Source organism: Nerophis ophidion, linkage group LG01 (assembly GCF_033978795.1).
Source record: "Nerophis ophidion isolate RoL-2023_Sa linkage group LG01, RoL_Noph_v1.0, whole genome shotgun sequence".
Lineage (NCBI taxonomy): Eukaryota > Metazoa > Chordata > Actinopteri > Syngnathiformes > Syngnathidae > Nerophis > Nerophis ophidion.
The window spans coordinates 13,134,260-13,153,903 of NC_084611.1; the positions used below are offsets into that span (position 1 = coordinate 13,134,260).

General features: G+C 39.1%; 15 non-coding genes across 15 annotated transcripts; 4 read left to right on the forward strand and 11 right to left on the reverse strand.

The window, feature by feature from the left end:
* Positions 1-4,885: 4,885 nt before the first annotated feature.
* Positions 4,886-4,958, forward strand: trnaa-agc (transfer RNA alanine (anticodon AGC)). The gene has a single exon. It is a non-coding gene; the product is annotated as a tRNA-Ala (tRNA).
* A 584-nt stretch (positions 4,959-5,542) lies between these two features.
* On the reverse strand, positions 5,543-5,625 carry trnal-cag (transfer RNA leucine (anticodon CAG)). Its single transcript has one exon. It is a non-coding gene; the product is annotated as a tRNA-Leu (tRNA).
* Positions 5,626-6,284: 659 nt separating this feature from the next.
* trnal-cag (transfer RNA leucine (anticodon CAG)) lies at positions 6,285-6,367 on the reverse strand. Its single transcript has one exon. It is a non-coding gene; the product is annotated as a tRNA-Leu (tRNA).
* A 1,367-nt stretch (positions 6,368-7,734) lies between these two features.
* trnae-cuc (transfer RNA glutamic acid (anticodon CUC)) lies at positions 7,735-7,806 on the reverse strand. Its single transcript has one exon. It is a non-coding gene; the product is annotated as a tRNA-Glu (tRNA).
* Positions 7,807-8,346: 540 nt separating this feature from the next.
* Positions 8,347-8,429, forward strand: trnal-cag (transfer RNA leucine (anticodon CAG)). The gene has a single exon. It is a non-coding gene; the product is annotated as a tRNA-Leu (tRNA).
* Positions 8,430-9,050: 621 nt separating this feature from the next.
* On the reverse strand, positions 9,051-9,133 carry trnal-cag (transfer RNA leucine (anticodon CAG)). The gene has a single exon. It is a non-coding gene; the product is annotated as a tRNA-Leu (tRNA).
* Positions 9,134-9,793: 660 nt separating this feature from the next.
* trnal-cag (transfer RNA leucine (anticodon CAG)) lies at positions 9,794-9,876 on the reverse strand. The gene has a single exon. It is a non-coding gene; the product is annotated as a tRNA-Leu (tRNA).
* Positions 9,877-10,537: 661 nt separating this feature from the next.
* On the reverse strand, positions 10,538-10,620 carry trnal-cag (transfer RNA leucine (anticodon CAG)). Its single transcript has one exon. It is a non-coding gene; the product is annotated as a tRNA-Leu (tRNA).
* Positions 10,621-11,280: 660 nt separating this feature from the next.
* Positions 11,281-11,363, reverse strand: trnal-cag (transfer RNA leucine (anticodon CAG)). The gene has a single exon. It is a non-coding gene; the product is annotated as a tRNA-Leu (tRNA).
* A 1,412-nt stretch (positions 11,364-12,775) lies between these two features.
* On the reverse strand, positions 12,776-12,847 carry trnae-cuc (transfer RNA glutamic acid (anticodon CUC)). The gene has a single exon. It is a non-coding gene; the product is annotated as a tRNA-Glu (tRNA).
* Positions 12,848-13,387: 540 nt separating this feature from the next.
* Positions 13,388-13,470, forward strand: trnal-cag (transfer RNA leucine (anticodon CAG)). The gene has a single exon. It is a non-coding gene; the product is annotated as a tRNA-Leu (tRNA).
* A 1,059-nt stretch (positions 13,471-14,529) lies between these two features.
* Positions 14,530-14,612, forward strand: trnal-cag (transfer RNA leucine (anticodon CAG)). Its single transcript has one exon. It is a non-coding gene; the product is annotated as a tRNA-Leu (tRNA).
* A 908-nt stretch (positions 14,613-15,520) lies between these two features.
* On the reverse strand, positions 15,521-15,603 carry trnal-cag (transfer RNA leucine (anticodon CAG)). The gene has a single exon. It is a non-coding gene; the product is annotated as a tRNA-Leu (tRNA).
* A 653-nt stretch (positions 15,604-16,256) lies between these two features.
* On the reverse strand, positions 16,257-16,339 carry trnal-cag (transfer RNA leucine (anticodon CAG)). The gene has a single exon. It is a non-coding gene; the product is annotated as a tRNA-Leu (tRNA).
* A 653-nt stretch (positions 16,340-16,992) lies between these two features.
* Positions 16,993-17,075, reverse strand: trnap-cgg (transfer RNA proline (anticodon CGG)). The gene has a single exon. It is a non-coding gene; the product is annotated as a tRNA-Pro (tRNA).
* Between the last annotated feature and the right edge of the window lie 2,569 nt (positions 17,076-19,644).

Consider the following 19,644-nt stretch of genomic DNA (forward strand, 5'->3'; position numbering starts at 1 on the left):
CCTCACATTATTCACCACTCAGACATAGTTGCTCAAATGCTAAGTTCCCTGACGGGAATCGAACGCGGGCCGCGGCGGTGAGAGCGCCGAATCCTAACCACTAGACCACCAGGGACTTGACGACTGACCATATGAGGCTCACGCTTCGAGTGTGACAGTCACCTGTTACATGACACTTCTTAGACAGTCCGGAGACCAGACTGAAGACTTCAGCCATCGATCTCGCTAACTCTCTCATGTTAAGCTAGCATGCTAACATTTAAGCTAATTTTAGCTACAGTAAAGTCATCATTCATGATATCACAGATGTTTTCTTTCATGTACGACTCCACCTCTGAGAGGAAGAAGTTGCTCATACAGACATCCATCAAGTCCCTGGTGGTGGTTAGGATTGGTCCCTCTTTTTGCTGTGTTCTGGGGCCGATTCCCGTTCAGGGAAAATAGGGAACAAATCACCTTTACAGGGGAATTAGCTCAAATGGTAGAGCGCTCGCTTAGCATGTGAGAGGTAACGGGATCGATGCCCGCATTCTCCAGTTAAACATTTTCATCCAGGAATAAAAAAAGGAGATTAGCATTTGAGAGAGTTAGCTCAAATGCTAGCATGCTAGGCAGCAAGATTGACAACTGTGTTCTCCACATGAAAACGCAATTTTACAATGTTGTTGTTGTCAAACTACAAAGTCAGCCATGTTTTTTAGGGACTCTGAAGTTCTCACATTATTCACCACTCAGACATAGTTGCTAAAATGCTAAGTCCCCTCACCGGGAATCAAACCTGGGCCGCAGCATTAAGAACGCCGAATCTTAACCATAAGTCCACCAGGGATTGGAAGTGGTCTCTGACTCTTGTCACCCGGCCAGGTGACATATCTGGATCACACCTGGGCGACATTACGTCAGCGCCACACAGAGGGCGCCATTCTCTACCAGAAAACTCTGCGGCCCTTCATGATGAGGCTGAATGAAGGCAAAGGTATGATACACTATTATAGCAGTGATACCATGTTGTGGTATCAGTTATCCTTATTGTTTCTTGTCTTAGAAGGATTGTAGCGATGTAGCAAGATGTTGACTCTAATGATTATTCATGACTTTATGTACTGCATCATGATTAAGGATGGTACTGTTCACATTGAATCGATACGGTACCAATTCCAGGTGCCTAGGAGTCAATACCCCCGTCCAAAGGCAAAACCCAGTAACTCAATTTTGGTCAAAACTGAGCTGATAATTGTTGTATGTTATCGTTATTAAAATACAGTTCTACAAGACATCCAACGATGTGCTATTTAGAACAATAACATAACACTTTGCCGTGTTCCAAGTCCGATTCCCGTTCAGGGAAAATAGCAATTTGGTAACAGGGATTCTTAACAGGGGAATTAGCTCAAATGGTAGAGCGCTCGCTTAGCATGTGAGAGGTAGCGGAAGTCGATGCCCGTATTCTCCAGGGGAGCTTTTTTGACGGGCAATGAAAAAGGACTTTAGTATATGAGAAAGTTAACTCAAATGGTAGCATGCTAGCTTAACATGTGAGAGTTAGTGAGGTGGATGGCTGAATTTTTCAATCTGGTCCCTGGACCGTCTATTAAGTGTCATGTAATACAGAACATCTGTTATTTATTTATTTGTAATATCATCGTTGTTTGCTACACGGTGACAGCAGCTAGCAGTCCAAAAGACTTTACAGTGGAACTAACTTGAATGGTAGCATGCTAGCTTAGCTGGGTAGCAAGATTGACAACTGAAAACACATTCTGGGACTGTTTTGTCAAACTACAAGGTCAGTCATGTTTTTTAGGAATTCTTAAGTTCCTCACATTATTCACCACTCCAGACATGGTTGCTAATCTGCCAAATTCCCTGACCAGGAATCGTACCCGGGCCGCGGCGGTGAGAGCGCCGAATCCTAACCACCAGACCACCAGGGACTTGATAATAGATTGTTTGAGGCTCACACTTTTAATGTGACAGTCACCTGTTATATGACACTTCTTAGACAGTCCAGAGGCCAGACTGAAGACTTCAGCCATCGATCTCGCTAACTCTCATATGTTAAGCTAGCATGCTAACATTTAAGCTAATTCCCGCTAAAGTCATCAATCATGATATCACACGTCTCCCTTCATGTGAGAGGAAGAAGTTGCTCATACAGACATCCATCAAGTCCCTGGTGGTCCCGTGGTTAGGATCGGTCCCTCATATTTCCGTGTTCTGGGTCTGATTCCCGTCTAGGGAAAATAGGATTTTGGCAACATATAACCTTTACAGGGGAATTAGCTCAAATGGTAGAGCGCTCGCTTCGCATGTGAGAGGTAGCGGGATCGATGCCCGCATTCTCCATTGGAACTTTTTAGAGTTTGAGAGCCGACCCCATGTGTGCAGTCGTCCATCTTGTGGGACACTAGTGGACAACAGTATAGTCTGTTTGAAGAGGACAGCTGCAAGTGGGCGTGGCCTTCAGGATACACACACTGTAGTATTACTTTAAAGTACTGCAGTAACACTCTAACTAAAATATAAGACGTTGACAAAGGGACTGAAATAGTCCAAAGTCTGGACTTTTGCCGATTGACTGACGTTTGTGTGATTGTGTCTGATAGCAGCTAGCTTAGCTTGTCTTGCAGGGGAATTAGCTCAAATGGTAGAGCGCTCTTAAGGGGACGGGCAATATGCGCATTAGTACAGTTAGGAGGAGATTCCTCATCTAGGGCAAAAAAATCGTCTGGTTTAAGCCAGGTTTTGCTGAGACCAATGACGTTAAGATTGTTGTCTCTAACGACCTCATTAACTAATAACCTTTGAGGGACAATGATCTTATATTTAAAAAGCCCATATTATAGGTAGTGGGCTGTTTTAAGGAGTTTTTGATCAAATGCAATATTAATAATGTTGCGTATATTATGCGCAGAGCACCTAAAATAATTACGACCATATCTAAGAATTGATATGACAGGAATTTTCAGATTGTTTGCTTGGTGCTGCGAAAAACAGAACGCATCATAATTTGCCACCATAGTAGAACGCATGTCCAACTCTGACACAGTCATAACAGAAAAAACATTATGTGAGTTGTGTATTATTCTAAGAGAATTGCTATGTGTGCAGGGATTATCCAGCCTGGCGCTGCCTAGTTTGAACTTAACTGACTCCTCACCTGGACTAGCGGGCTCTGTAATTGCTCTAGTGCAGTTAGTCAAGTGTGACTCAAACAGAAATCTATGTTTCTGGGCAAGTTGATAGCGCCTTCCTGGTTAGGGTGAAGGCTGTCTCTCATCAGCAAGCCAGGTTTGCCCCAGAAAGAGGGCCAATTATCAATATACGTTAGTCCCTGTTGTCTACAGGAGCTAGCCAGCCACTTATTAAGCGAGACTAATCTGCTATATCTCTCATCATTGCCTCTCGCAGGCAGGGGGCCAGGGACAATTACTTGATGCCTGGACATTTTTCTAGCGATATCACAAGTCCTGGCTATGTTTCTCTTTGTAATCCCTGACTGTCTCATCCTAGTGTCATTGGAGCCAACGTGTACAACTATGTTCACATAACTAGTAGTGTGATCAGCCTGTCGTACTTGTTTACTAGGCTTGTTGCGATTTAGCTCCCTAAGATTAGCTTCAATGTCAGGTGCTCTGGCCCCGGGAATACACTTAATTGTGGCTGTTTTTTTAAGCTTTATGTTTCGGGTGATTGAGTCCCCTATGACTGAAGTGTGGTGCCTGGTAGACTGGGGTCTAGGACTAGCCAAAGGGCTAAATCTGTTATGCGTCTCAACCGGTACATCGTAGCTTGTAGGCCGCTTAGGGCTGCTACAAGCTGGGCTAGTTAGCTCGCTAGAGCTAACACTAGCAGATGTGTCGGCAACATCTAGAGTTACGAAATTACACTGCTCTAACTGGCGGACACGGCTCTCTAGCAGAGCCAACCTATCCATGAGTAAGGTGCACGAAGCGCAGGAAGCCATACTCACAGTACTTTCTGTCACCGAGTGGAGTGCCAGCTGTCTTCAGGGAAGTGGTGGTCACGGTGTGCGGGGGAGTAGCTTCCTTCAGACCGGCGCTGCCTTTCTCTGTGCTAGCTTTGTTAGCTTAGCAGCTAGCTAGACGTGATTTGAGCCTCCCCTCTCTTGGAGCTCCAATGCTTCCTCCTCAGGTGTTTATCAGGCTCACCAGACGACATACAAAATTCCGTGCCACTGATCAACTTGTCAGGGTGACCAGACATAGTTGCTAAAACGCTAAGTTCCCTGACCGGGAATCCAACCCAGGCCACAAGAGGGAGAGCCCCCGAATGCTAACCAATAGACTAGTTGATGGATGTCTGCATGAACCAATTCTTCCTCTCAGAGGTGGAGTTGTACATGTAGGAAAACATGTGTGTCTACGAGGTCAGCCATGTTTTTTCTAAACTCTAAGTTCCTCACATTATTCACCACTCAGACATAGTTGCTAAATTGCTAAGTTCCCTGACCGGGAATCAAACCCAGGCCGCGGCAGTGAGACGCCGATTCCTAGCAACTAGACCACCGGAGACTTAGTGAGAGACTATTTGAGGCTCACGGTTTGAGTGTGACAGTCACCTGTTATATGACACTTCTTAGACAGTCCAGAGACCAGACTGAAGACTTCAGCCATCGATCTCGTTAACTCTCCCGTGTTAAGATAGCATGCTAACATTTAAGTTAAGTTCAGCTAATGTCATCAATCATGATATCACACACATTTTCCTTCATGTACGACTCCACCTCTGAGAGGAAGAAGTTGCTCATACAGACATCCATCAAGTCCCTGGTGGTCTAGTGGTTATAGGATTGGTCCCTCATATTGCCGTGTTCTGGGTCCGAATCCCGTTCAGGGAAAATAGGCAACAGGGCACTTTTACAGGGGAATTAGCTCAAATGGTAGAGCGCTCGCTTAGCATGTGAGAGGTAGCGGGATCGATACCCGCATTCTCCAGGGAACTTTTTCAACGGACAATGAAAAATGACTTTAGTATGTAAGAAGGTTAGGAAAATGGTAGCATGCTAGCTTAACATGTGAGAGTTAATGAGATGAATGGCTGGATTCTTCAATCTGGTCTCTTAACCGTCCAAGAAGTGTCATGTAATACTGAACATCTGTTATTTATTTATTTGTAATATCATAGTTGTTAGCTACACAATGATAGCAGCTAGCAGTCCAAAAGACTTTACAGTGGAATTAGCTTGAATGGTAGCATGCTAGCTTAGCTAGGTAGCAAGATTGACAACTGAAAACACGTTTTGGGACTGTTTTGTCAAACTACAAGGTCAGCCATGTTTTTAGGAACTCTTAAGTTCCTCACATCATTTACCACTCCAGACATAGTTGCTGAAATGCTAACTTCCCTGACCGGGAATCGAACCCAGGCCGCGGCAGTGAGAGCGCCGAATCCTAACCACTAGACCACCATCTATAGCATGCTATAGATAGGATACTAATGTTAGCACAATAACAGGAAAAGTTCATGTCATAGATAAAAGGAATTAGTAATTAGTTGTGAGGAAAGCCCTCAATATTCATGTCAGAAGTGGGATTCGAACCCACGCCTACAGAGTAGACTACGACCTGAACGTAGCACCTTAGACCGCTCGGCCATCCTGACAGCCGTAATAATTCGGATGGCCCACACATTATAATGGTTTAATGGCTTCATTTACAGAATTTGTATTTGGTATCAAAAATTACTGTTTTATAATTGAATATATAATTTTGACTGAAGCTAAAAAGTTTGCATTAAACGTTAGTGTGCTAATGTTAGCTTGTTATGATGGGAACAGTTAGAATACCTGTAAAATATAGACATGTCTCAAAAACCATTAATTTTAGCTTTCAATCATCAAAATGAGCTAAAATGTTAGCATAAAACATAAGCTCACTAATGTTAGCATAATAATATAAAAACTTTAGCATACTTCTAAGATAGCACCCAGTATCAAATGCCATGAATTTTAGTTTCAAATAATTACAATTAGCTAAAATGCTAGCATAAAACAATAACATGCTAACTAATGTTAGCATGGTTACATAAGAAAAGGTGGAATACTTCTGACAATGCCATGTATCAAAAGCCAAAATTTTTCGGTTTATACAAATACAATAATCAAAAAATATTAGCATTAAAATGTTAACATGGTAAAATAAGAGAAGTTTAGCATGTTAGCATGCTATAGATAGGATACTAATGTTAGCACGATAACAGGAAAAGTTCATGTCATAGATAAAATGAATTAATAATTTAGTGAGGAAAGCCCAAAACATTCTTGTCAGAAGTGGGATTCGAACCCACGCCTACAGAGTAGACTACGACCTGAACGTAGCGCCTTAGACCGCTCGGCCATCCTGACAGGGATAAACAGGTTCACGCCCACACATGCTAATGGTTTACTGGCTTCATGTACAAAACTTGTATTTGTTATCAAGAATTACTGTTTTATAATCGAATATATAATTTTGACTGTAGCTAAAAAGTTTGCATTAAACGTTAGCGTGCTAATGTTAGCTTGTTATAATGGGAACAGTTAGAATACCTGTAAAATGGAGACATGTCTCAAAAACCATGTATTTTAGCCTTCAATCATCAACATGAGCTAAAATGTTAGCATAAAACATAAGCTCACTAATGTTAGCATAATAATATAAAAACTTTAGCATACTTCTAAGATAGCACCCAGTATCAAATGCCATGAATTTTAGTTTCAAATAATTATAATTAGCTAAAATGCAAGCATAAAACAACAACATGCTAACTAATGTTAGCATGGTGACATAAGAAAAGTTGGAATACTTCTGACAATGCCATGTATCAAAAGTTCAGATATTTAGGTTTATACAAATACAATAATCAAAAAATATTAGCATTAAAATGTTAACATGGTAAAATAAGAGAAGTTTAGCATGTTAGCATGCTATAGATAGGATACTAATGTTAGCATGATAACAGGAAAAGTTCATGTCATAGATAAAATGAATAAGTAATTAGTGTGTGAAGTGTCAAACATGCAATATGCCGGTTTTTAGACGGTCTCCACAAGCTCCGTTCCCCCAGAAGGTGTGTGAAGTGTCCAACATGGGTACTCACAAGAAACTGTTAGTTCTCTGGGATCCAGAATGGGGGTGTGGTCCTCGGCGGTCACGTGACGTTCGGTGAAGCGTTACAGGGGAATTAGCTCAAATGGTAGAGCGCTCGCTTAGCATGTGAGAGGTAGCGGGATCGATGCCCGCATTCTCCACTGGAACTTTTTAGAGTTTGAGAGCCGACCCCATGTGTGCAGTCGTCCATCTTGTGGGACACGTGTGGACGTCAGTAAAGTCTGTATGACGAGGACAGCTGGAAGTGGGCGTGGCCTTCAGGATACACACACTGTAGTATTACTTTAAAGTACTGCAGTAACACTCTTACTAAAATATAAGACGTTGACAAAGGCACTGAAATAGTCCAAAGTCTGGACTTTTGCCGATTGACTGACGTTTGCGTGATTGTGTCTGATAGCAGCTATCTTAGCTTGTCTTACAGGGGAATTAGCTCTAATGGTAGGGCGCTCTTAAGGGGACGGGCAATATGCGCATTAGTATGGTTAGGAGGAGATGCCTCATCTAGCGCAAAAAAATCGTCTGGTTCAAGCCAGGTTTCGGTGAGGTCAGCCATGTTTTTTCGGAACTCTTAAGTTCCTCACATTATTTACCACTCAGACATAGTTGCTAAAATGCTAAGTTCCCTGACCGGGAATCGAACCCGGGCCGCGGCGGTGAGAGCGCCGAATCCTAACCACTAGACCACCAGGGACTTGATGAGGGACCATTTGAGGCTCACGTTTTGAGTGTGACAGTCACCTGTTACATGACACTTCTTAGACAGTCCAGAGACCAGACTGAAGACTTCAGCCATCCATCTCGCTAACTCTCATATGGTAAGCTAGCATGCTAACATTTAAGCTAATTTTAGCTACAGTAAAGTCATCAATCATGATATCACAGATGTTTTCTTTCGTGTACGACTCCACCTCTGACAGGAAGAAGTTGCTCATACAGACATCCATCAAGTCCCTGGTGGAGGTTAGGATTGGTCCCTCTTTTTGCTGTGTTCTGGGGCCGATTCCCGTTCAGGGAAAATAGGGAACAAGTCACCTTTACAGGGGAATTAGCTCAAATGGTAGAGCGCTCGCTTAGCATGTGAGAGGTAGTGGGATCGATGCCCGCATTCTCCAGTTAAACATTTTCATCAGGGAATATAAAAAGGAGATTAGCATTTGAGAGAGTTAGCTCAAATGGTAGCATGCTAGGTAGCAAGATTGACAACTGTGTGGGCGTAGAAGTGTTTTTGGCTGTCAGGATGGCCGAGCGGTCTAAGGCGCTACGATCAGGTCGTAGTCTACTATGTAGGCGTGGGTTCGAATTCCACTTTTGACAGGAACATTTTGGGCTTTCCTCACTACTAATTACTAATTCATTTTATCTATGACATGAACTTTTCCTGTTATCATGCTAACATGAATAATCATTAAAGTCGACATCTTGTTACATTCCAAGTGTGACTAATCCTTCTAAGACAAGAAACGATAAGAATAACTGATATCACAACATGGTATCACTGCTATAATAGTGTATCATACCTTTGCCTTCATTCAGCCTCATCATGAAGGGCCGCAGAGTTTTCTGGTAGAGAATGGCGCCCTCTGTGTGCCGCTGGCGTAATGTCGCCCAGGTGTGCTCCAGACGCGTCACCTGGCCAGGTGACAAGAGTCAAAGACCACTTCCAGTCCCTGGGGATTCGGCGCCCTCAATGCTGCGGCCCAGGTTTGAGGGCCGCAGCATACCCACTGACAATGCCATGTATCAAAAGCCAAGATTTTTAGGTTTATACAAATACAATAATCAAAAAATATTAGAATTAACATGTTAACATGGTAAAATAAGAGAAGTTTAGCATGTTAGCATGCTATAGATAGGATACTAATGTTAGCATGATAACAGAAAAAGTTCATGTCATAGATAAAATGAGTTAGATGTGAGGAAAGCCCTCAATATTCTTGTCAGAAGTGGGATTCGAACCCACGCCTACAGAGTAGACTACGACCTGAACGTAGCGCCTTAGACCGCTCGGCCATCCTGACAGCGACAGTATTTCCTCGCCCACACATCCTAATGGTTTAATGGCTTCATGTACAACATTTGTATTTGTTATCAAGAATTCCTGTTTTATAATTGAATATATAATTTTGACTGAAGCTAAAAAGTTTGCATTAACCGTTAGCATGCCAATGTTAGCTTGTTATAATGGGAACAGTTAGAATACCTGTAAAATGGAAACACGTCTCAAAAACCATTAATTTTAGCTTTCAATCATCAAAATGAGCTAAAATGTTAGCATAAAACATCAGCACACTAATGTTAGACTGATCATTTAAAAAATGTTAGCAAACTTCTAAGATAGCACCAAGTATCAAATGCCATGAATTTTAGTTTCAAATAATTACAATTAGCTAAAATGCGAGCATAAAACAATAACATGCTAACTAATGTTAGCATGGTGACATAAGAGAAGTTGGAATACTTCTGACAATGCCATGTATCAAAAGCCAAGATTTTTAGGTTTATACAAATACAATAGTCAAAAAATATTAGCATTAAAATGCTAACATGGTAAAATAAGAGAAGTTTAGCATGTTAGCATGCTATAGATAGGATACTACTGTTAGCATGATAACAGGAAAAGTTCATGTCATAGATAAAATGAATTAGTAATTAGTAGTGAGGAAAGCCCAAAATGTTCCTGTCAAAAGTGGAATTCGAACCCACGCCCACAGAGTAGACTACGACCTGAACGTAGCGCCTTAGACCGCTCGGCCATCCTGACAGACATAAAAAAATTTCACGCCCACACATGCTAATGGTTTATTGGATTCATGTACAAAATTTGTATTTGTTATCAAGAATTACTGTTTCATAATTGAATATATAATTTTGACTGAAGCTAAAAAGTTTGCATTAAACGTTAGCATGCTAATGTTAGCTTGTTATAATGGGAACAGTTAGAATACCTGTAAAATGGAGACATGTCTCAAAAACCATTAATTTTAGCTTTCAATCATCAAAATGAGCAAAAATGTTAGCATAAAACATAAGCTCACTAATGTTAGCATAATAATATAAAAACTTTAGCATACTTCTAAGATAGCACCCAGTATCAAATGCCATGAATTTTAGTTTCAAATAATTACAATTAGCTAAAATGCTAGCATAAAACAATAACATGCTAACTAATGTTAGCATGGTTACATAAGAAAAGTTGGAATACTTCTGACAATGCCATGTATCAAAAGCCCAGATTTTTAGGTTTATACGAATACAATAATCAAAAAATATTAGCATTAAAATGTTAACATGGTAAAATAAGAGAAGTTTAGCATGTTAGCATGCTATAGATAGGATACTAATGTTAGCATGATAACAGGAAAAGTTCATGTCATAGATAAAATGAATTAGTAATTAGTAGTGAGGAAAGCCCACAATATTCTTGTCTGAAGTGGGATTCGAACTCACGCCTACAGAGTAGACTACGACCTGAACGTAGCGCCTTAGACCGCTCGGCCATCCTGACGGACACGGAAGTTTTGACGCCCACATATGCTAATGGTTTAATGGCTTCATGTACAAAATTTGTATTTGTTCTCAAGAATTACTGTTTTATAATTGAATACATAATTTTGACTGAAGCTAAAAAGTTTGCATTAAACGTTAGCATAATAATGTTAGCTTGTCATGATGGGAACAGTTAGAATACCTGTAAAATGGAGACATGTCTCAAAATCCATGAATTTTAGCTTTCAATCAACAAAATGATCTAAAATGTTGGCATAAAACATAAGCTCACTAATGTTAGCATAATAATATAACAACTTTAGCATACTTCTAAGATAGCACCCAGTATCAAATGCCATGAATTTTAGTTTCAAATAATTACAATTAGCTAAAATGCTAGCATAAAACAATAACATGCTAACTAATGTTAGCATGGTGACATAAGAGAAGTTGGAATACTTCTGACAATGCCATGTATCAAAAGCCAATATTTTTAGGTTTATACAAATACTATAATCAAAAAATATTAGCATTAAAATGTTAACATGATAAATTAAGAGAAGTTTAGCATGTTAGCATGCTATAGATAGGATACTATGGTTAGCAAAATAACAGGAAAAGTTCATGTCATAGATAAAATGATTTAGTAATTAGTAGCAAAGAAAGCCCACAATATTCTTGTCAGAAGTGGGATTCAAACCCACGCCTACAGAGTAGACTACGACCTGAACGTAGCGCCTTAGACCGCTCGGCCATCCTGACGGCCATAAACATTTCCACGCCCACACATGCTAATGGTTTAATGGCTTCGTGTACAAAATTTGTATTTGTTATCAATAATTACTGTTTTATAATTGAATATATAATTTTGACTGAAGCTAAAAAGTTTGCATTAAACGTTAGCATGCTAATGTTAGCTTGTTATAATGGGAACAGTTAGAATACCTGTAAAATGGAGACATGTCTCAAAAAACATTAATTTTAGCTTTCAATCATCAAAATGAGCTGAAATATTAGCATAAAACATCAGCACACTAATGTTAGATTGATCATTTAAAAAATGTTAGCAAACTTCTAAGATAGCACCAAGTATCAAATGCCATGAATTTTAGTTTCAAATAATTACAATTAGCTAAAATGCTAGCATAAAACAATAACATGCTAACTAATGTTAGCATGGTGACATAAGAAAAGTTGGAATACTTCTGACAATGCCATGTATCAAAAGCCAAGATTTTTAGGTTTATACAAATACAATAATCAAAAAATATTAGCATTAAAATGTTAACATGGTAAAATAAGAGAAGTTTAGCATGTTAGCATGCTATAGATAGGATACTAATGTTAGCATGATAACAGGAAAAGTTCATGTCATAGATAAAATGAATTAGTAATTAGTGTGTGAAGTGTCAAACATGCAATATGCCGTTTTTTAGACGGTCCCCACAAGGTCCGATCTCATGACTCGAGTGTGTAAAGTGTCAAACATGCAATATGCCGTTTTTTAGAAGGTGTGTGAAGTGTCCAACATGGGTACTCACAAGAAACTGTTAGTTCTCTGGGATCCAGAGTGGGGGTGTGGTCCTCGGCGGTCACGTGACGTTCGGTGAAGCGTTACAGGGGAATTAGCTCAAATGGTAGAGCGCTCGCTTAGCATGTGAGAGGTAGCGGGATCGATGCCCGCATTCTCCACTGGAACTTTTTAGAGTTTGAGAGCCGACCCCATGTGTGCAGTCGTCCATCTTGTGGGACACGTGTGGACGTCAGTAAAGTCTGTATGACGAGGACAGCTGGAAGTGGGCGTGGCCTTCAGGATACACACACTGTAGTATTACTTTAAAGTACTGCAGTAACACTCTTACTAAAATATAAGACATTGACAAAACTACTGAAATAGTCCAAAGTCTGGACTTTTGCCGATTGACTGACGTTTGCGTGATTGTGTCTGATAGCAGCTATCGTAGCTTGTCTTACAGGGGAATTAGCTCTAATGGTAGGGCGCTCTTAAGGGGACGGGCAATATGCGCATTAGTATAGTTAGGAGGAGATGCCTCATCTAGCGCAAAAAAATCGTCTGGTTCAAGCCAGGTTTCGGTGAGGTCAGCCATGTTTTTTCGGAACTCTTAAGTTCCTCACATTATTTACCACTCAGACATAGTTGCTAAAATGCCAAGTTCCCTGACCGGGAATCGAACCCGGGCCGCGGCGGTGAGAGCGCCGAATCCTAACCACTAGACCACCAGGGACTTGATGAGGGACCATTTGAGGCTCACGTTTTGACTGTGACAGTCACCTGTTACATGACACTTCTTAGACAGTCCAGAGACCAGACTGAAGACTTCAGCCATCCATCTCGCTAACTCTCATATGGTAAGCTAGCATGCTAACATTTAAGCTAATTTTAGCTACAGTAAAGTCATCAATCATGATATCACAGATGTTTTCTTTCGTGTACGATTCTACCTCTGAGAGGAAGAAGTTGCTCATACAGACATCCATCAAGTCCCTGGTGGAGGTTAGGATTGGTCCCTCTTTTTGCTGTGTTCTGGGGCCGATTCCCGTTCAGGGAAAATAGGGAACAAGTCACCTTTACAGGGGAATTAGCTCAAATGGTAGAGCGCTCGCTTAGCATGTGAGAGGTAGCGGGATCGATGCCCGCATTCTCCAGTTAAACATTTTCATCAGGGAATAAAAAAAGGAGATTAGCATTTGAGAGAGTTAGCTCAAATGGTAGCATGCTAGGTAGCAAGATTGACAACTGTGTGGGCGTAGAAGTGTTTTTGGCTGTCAGGATGGCCGAGCGGTCTAAGGCGCTACGATCAGATCGTAGTCTACTATGTAGGTGTGGGTTCGAATCCCACTTCTGACAAGAACATTGTGGGCTTTCCTCACTACTAATTACTAATTCATTTTATCCATGACATGAACTTTTCCTGTTATCATGCTAACATTATTATCCTGTCTATAGAATGCTAACATGCTAAACTTCTCTTATTTTACCATGTTAACATTTTAATGCTAATATTTTTGGATTAAGCTATTTGTTTAAACGTAAAAATTTTGGCTTTTGATACATGGCATTGTCAGAAGTATTCCAACTTCTCTTATGTCACCATGCTAACATTAGTTAGCATGTTATTGTTTTATGCTAGCATTTTAGCTAATTGTAAATATTTGAACCTAGAATTCAAGGCATTTGATACTGGGTGCTATCTTAGAAGTATGCTAAAGTTTTTATATCACTATGCTAATATTAGTGTGCTTATGTTTTATTCTAACATTTTAGCTCATTTTGATGATTGAAAGCTAAAATTCATGGTTTTTGAGACATGTCTCCATTTTACAGGTATTCTAACTGTTCCCATTATAACAAGCTAACATTAGCATGCTAATGTTTAATGCAAACTTTTTAGCTTCAGTCAAAATTATATATTCAATTATGAAACTGTAATTCTTGATAACAAATACAAATTTTGTCCATGAAGCCATTAAACCATTAGCATGTGTGGGCGTGGAAATGTTTATGGCTGTCAGGATGGCCGAGCGGTCTAAGGCGCTACGTTCAGGTCGTATTTGAACCTAAAATTCAAGGCATTTGATACTGGGTGCTATCTTAGAAGTATGCTAAAGTTTTTATATCACTATGCTAATATTAGTGTGCTTATGTTTTATTCTAACATTTTAGCTCATTTTGATGATTGAAAGCTAAAATTCATGGTTTTTGAGACATGTCTCCATTTTACAGGTATTCTAACTGTTCCCATTATAACAAGCTAACATTAGCATGCTAATGTTTAATGCAAACTTTTTAGCTTCAGTCAAAATTATATATTCAATTATGAAACTGTAATTCTTGATAACAAATACAAATTTTGTCCATGAAGCCATTAAACCATTAGCATGTGTGGGCGTGGAAATGGTTATGGCTGTCAGGATGGCCGAGCGGTCTAAGGCGCTACGTTCAGGTCGTAGTCTACTCTGTAGGCGTGGGTTCGAATCCCACTTCTGACAGGAACATTGTGGCCTTTCCTCACTACTAATTACTAATTCATTTTATCTATGACATCAACTTTTCCTGTTATTTTGCTAACCATAGTATCCTATCTATAGCATGCTAACATGCTAAACTTCTTTTATTTTACCATGTTAACATTTTAATGCTAATATTTTTTGATAATTTTATTTGTATAAACCTAAAAATCTTGGCTTTTGATACATGGCATCGTCAGAAGTATTCCAACTTTTATAAAACAAAAACATATTTTCCAAAAATTGGTACATTTGAGTACCAGTATTGCCTCATAGACACCTGGAATTGGTACCGTATCGATTCAGTGTGAACAGTACCATCAATAATCATGATGCACTACATCAAGTCATGAATAATCATTAAAGTCGACATCTTGTTACATTCCAAGTGTGACTAATCCTTCTAAGACAAGAAACGATAAGAATAACTGATATCACAACATGGTATCACTGCTATAATAGTGTATCATACCTTTGCCTTCATTCAGCCTCATCATGAAGGGCCGCAGAGTTTTCTGGTAGAGAATGGCGCCCTCTGTGTGCCGCTGGCGTAATGTCGCCTAAGTGTGTTCCAGACGCGTCACCTGGCCGGTTGACAAGAGTCAAAGACCACTTCCAATCCCTGGTGATTCGGCGCCCTCAATGCTGCGGCCCAGGTTTGAGGGCCGCAGCATACCCACTGACAATGCCATGTATCAAAAGCCAAGATTTTTAGGTTTATACGAATACAATAATCAAAAAATATTAGCATTAAAATGTTAACATGGTAAAATAAGAGAAGTTTAGCATGTTAGCATGCTATAGATAGGATACTAATGTTAGCATGATAACAGGAAAAGTTGATGTCATAGATAAAATGAGTTAGTTGTGAGGAAAGCCCTCAATATTCCTGTCAGAAGTGGGATTCGAACCCACGCCTACAGAGTAGACTACGACCTGAACGTAGCGCCTTAGACCGCTCGGCCATCCTGACAGACACGAAAGTCTTCACGCCCACACATGCTAATGGTTTAATGGCTTCATGTACAAAATTTGTATTTGTTCTCAAGAATTACTGTTTTATAATTGAATACATAATTTTGACTGAAGCTAAAAAGTTTGCATTAAACGTTAGCATAATAATGTTAGCTTGTTATAATGGGAACAGTTAGAATACCTGTAAAATGGAAACACGTCTCAAAAACCATTAATTTTAGCTTTCAATCATCAAAATGAGCAAAAATGTTAGCATAAAACATAAGCTCACTAATGTTAGCATAATAATATAAAAACTTTAGCATACTTCTAAGATAGCACCCAGTATCAAATGCCATGAATTTTAGTTTCAAATAATTACAATTAGCTAAAATGCTAGCATAAAACAATAACATGCTAACTAATGTTAGCATGGTGACATAAGAAAAGTTGGAATACTTCTGACAATGCCATGTATCAAAAGCCCAGATTTTTAGGTTTATACGAATACAATAATCAAAAAATATTAGCATTAAAATGTTAACACGGTAAAATAAGAGAAGTTTAGCATGTTAGCATGCTATAGATAGGATACTAATGTTAGCATGATAACAGGAAAAGTTGATGTCATAGATAAAATGAGTTAGTTGTAAGGAAAGCCCTCAATATTCCTGTCAGAAGTGGGATTCGAACCCACGCCTACAGAATAGACTACGACCTGAATGTATTGCCTTAGACCGCTCGGCCATCCTGACGGACACGAAAGTTTTCACGCCCACACATGCTAATGGTTTAATGGCTTCATGTACAAAATTTGTATTTGTTCTCAAGAATTACTGTTTTATAATTGAATACATAATTTTGACTGAAGCTAAAAAGTTTGCATTAAACGTTAGCATGCTAATGTTAGCTTGTTATAATGGGAACAGTTAGAATACCTGTAAAATGGAGACATGTCTCAAAAACCATGAATTTTAGCTTTCAATCATCAAAATGAGCTAAAATGTTAGCATAAAACATAAGCTCACTAATGTTAGCATAATAATATAAAAACTTTAGCACACTTCTAAGATAGCACCCAGTATCAAATGCCATGAATTTTAGTTTCAAATAATTACAATTAGCTAAAATGCTAGCATAAAACAATAACATGCTAACTAATGTTAGCATGGTGACATAAGAAAAGTTGGAATACTTCTGACAATGCCATGTATCAAAAGCCCAGATTTTTAGGTTTATACAAATACAATAATCAAAAAATATTAGCATTAAAATGTTAACATGCTAAAATAAGAGACTTTTAGCATGTTAGCCTGCTATAGATAGGATACTAATGTTAGCATGATAACAGGAAAAGTTCATGTCATAGATAAAATGAACTAGTAGTGAGGAAAGCCCTCAACATTCTTATCAGAAGTGGGATTCGAACCCACGCCTACAGAGTAGACTACTACCCGAACGTAGCGCCTTAGACCGCTCGGCCATCCTGACAGCCATAAACATTTCCACGCCCACACATGCTAATGGTTTAATGGCTTCATGTACAAAATTTGTATTTGTCGTCAAGAATTACTGTTTCATAATTGAATATATAATTTGGACTGAAGCTAAAAAGTTTGCATTAAAATTTAGCATGCTAATGTTAGCTTGTTATAATGGGAACAGTTAGAATACCTGTATAATGGAGACATGTCTCAAAACCCATTAATTTTAGCCTTCAATCACCAAAATGAGCTAAAATGTTAGCATAAAACATAAGCACACTAATGTTAGCATAATAATATGAAAACTTTAGCATACTTCTAAGATAGCACCCAGTATCAAATGCCATGAATTTTAGGTTCAAATATTTACAATTAGCTAAACATGTCAAACATGCAATATGCCGTTTTTCAGACGGTCCCCACAAGGACCGTTCTGATGACTCGAGTGTGTGAAGTGTCTAACATGCAATATGGCGCGTTTATTACATTACCAACCATTTTTAACATCTTCAAACATTTAAAAATGTTTGAAGATGTTAAAAATGTTAGACGTTTTTAAAAAATTTCAAACATTATAAATATGTAAAAATTTTTAAAGCATTTTTAACATTTTAAACATTACTGACATTTCGAACATTTTAACATTTTTCAATCATTTTAAAGCATTTTCACACATTTTGAAAATATTAAACATTTCTAACATTTTAAACATTAGAACAGGTTTTAAACATTTTAAAAATGTTAAATATTTCAAAGCATGTTTAACATTTTAAAAACATGTTTAAGCCTTTTTAAACATTTAAAATTTTTTAAACATTTCAAAACATTTTTAAAATTTAGAAATTAAGTAATATTTTTTGAAACACTTAAATGTTTTTAAATACTTTAACAATTTTAACATATTACCTATTTTTACCCTGCGATGAGGTGGCGAATTGTCCATGGTGTACGCTGCCTTCCGCCCGATTGTAGCTGAGGTAGGCACCAGCGCCCCCCGTGACCCCAAAGGGAATAAGCGGTAGAAAATGGATGGATGATGGACATTTATTTTTTAACATTTTAAGCTGAGATGGGTTTCAGCACTCCCCGCGGCCTCGAAAGGGACAAGCGGTAGTAAATGGATGGATGGATGGAAATATGTAGAATATTTTTATACACTTTAAAGATTTTTGACATTGCAAACATTTCTTTTACCATTTGAAAACATAATTAAATTTTTTTTTTTTTGAACATTTTACATTTTTAGAATCGTAAACATTTTAAAATAAGTTTTGCATTTTAAAATATGTTAAAGGTGCCTTAACAGTTGAAGTGGGATGCAGAGGATTCGTGGCGTCATGGACCATCAGGCTGCTGAGGGAAGTCCGCAGAGGACCATCAGAGCAGTCTCAGAGGCAGCTGAGAGAAGCAGCCAGTGGATTTGGCTTAAGCGGAAGTTTCTAACCGCGCGGACAGCAGTGTAACAGAGTAAATTTCGGGAACAGTTGAGCACGGGACACAAGCTGAGGACTGATCAAGGACTACAGGGAGGAGGTGAAACATCTGGTTGACTGGTGCAGAACCAACAACCTGGTCCTGAACGTCGACAAGACCAAGGAGATCATTGTTGACCTCAGGAAGCAGATCACTGACAATATAACCTGGTCCCCCTTGTAAAAAGAGCTCAGCAGCGCATGCACTTTTTGCACATGGATGATACAACACAGGATTGGGAGAATGTCATGTGGTCAGATGAAACCAAAATGGAACTTTTTGGTATAAACTCAACTCGTCGTGTTTGGAGGAAGAAGAATACTGAGTTGCATCCCAAAACCACCATACCTACTGTTAAGCATGGGGGTGGAAACATCATGCTTTGGGGCTGTTTTTCTGCTAAGGGGACAGGACGATTGGTCCGTGTTAAGGAAAGAACGAATGGGGCCATGTATCGTGAGATTTTGAGCCAAAACCTCCTTCCATCAGTGAGAGCTTTGAAGAAGGAGTGGCTCCGTAAGAAGGATTTGAAGGTCCTGGAGTGGCCTAGCCAGTCTTCAGACCTCAAGCCCGTAGAAAATCTGTGGAGGGAGTTGAAAGTCCGTGTTGCTTGGCGACAGCCCCAAAACATCACTGCTCTCGAGAAGATCTGGATAGAGCAGGGGTCACCAATGCGGCGGGCCCCAGGTAGCCCGTAAGGACCAGATGAGTCGCCCGCTGGCCTGTTCTAAAAATAGCTCAAATAGCAGCACTTACCAGTGAGCTGCCTCTATTTTTGGATTTTTTTTTTTTTTTTTTTTACCAGCAAGCTGGTCTTGCTTTGCTTGACATTTTTAATTCTAAGAGAGACAAAACTCAAATAGAATTTGAAAATCGAAGAAAATATTTTAAAGACTTGGTCTTCACTTGTTTAAATAAATTCATTAATTTTTTTACTTTGTTCCTTATAACTTTCAGAAAGACAATTTTAGAGAAGAAATACAACCTTAAAAACGATTTTAGGATTTTTAAACACATATACCTTTTTACCTTTTAAATTCCTTCCTCTTCTTTCCTGACAATTTAAATCAATGTTCAAGTATTTTCTTTTTATTGTAAAGAAT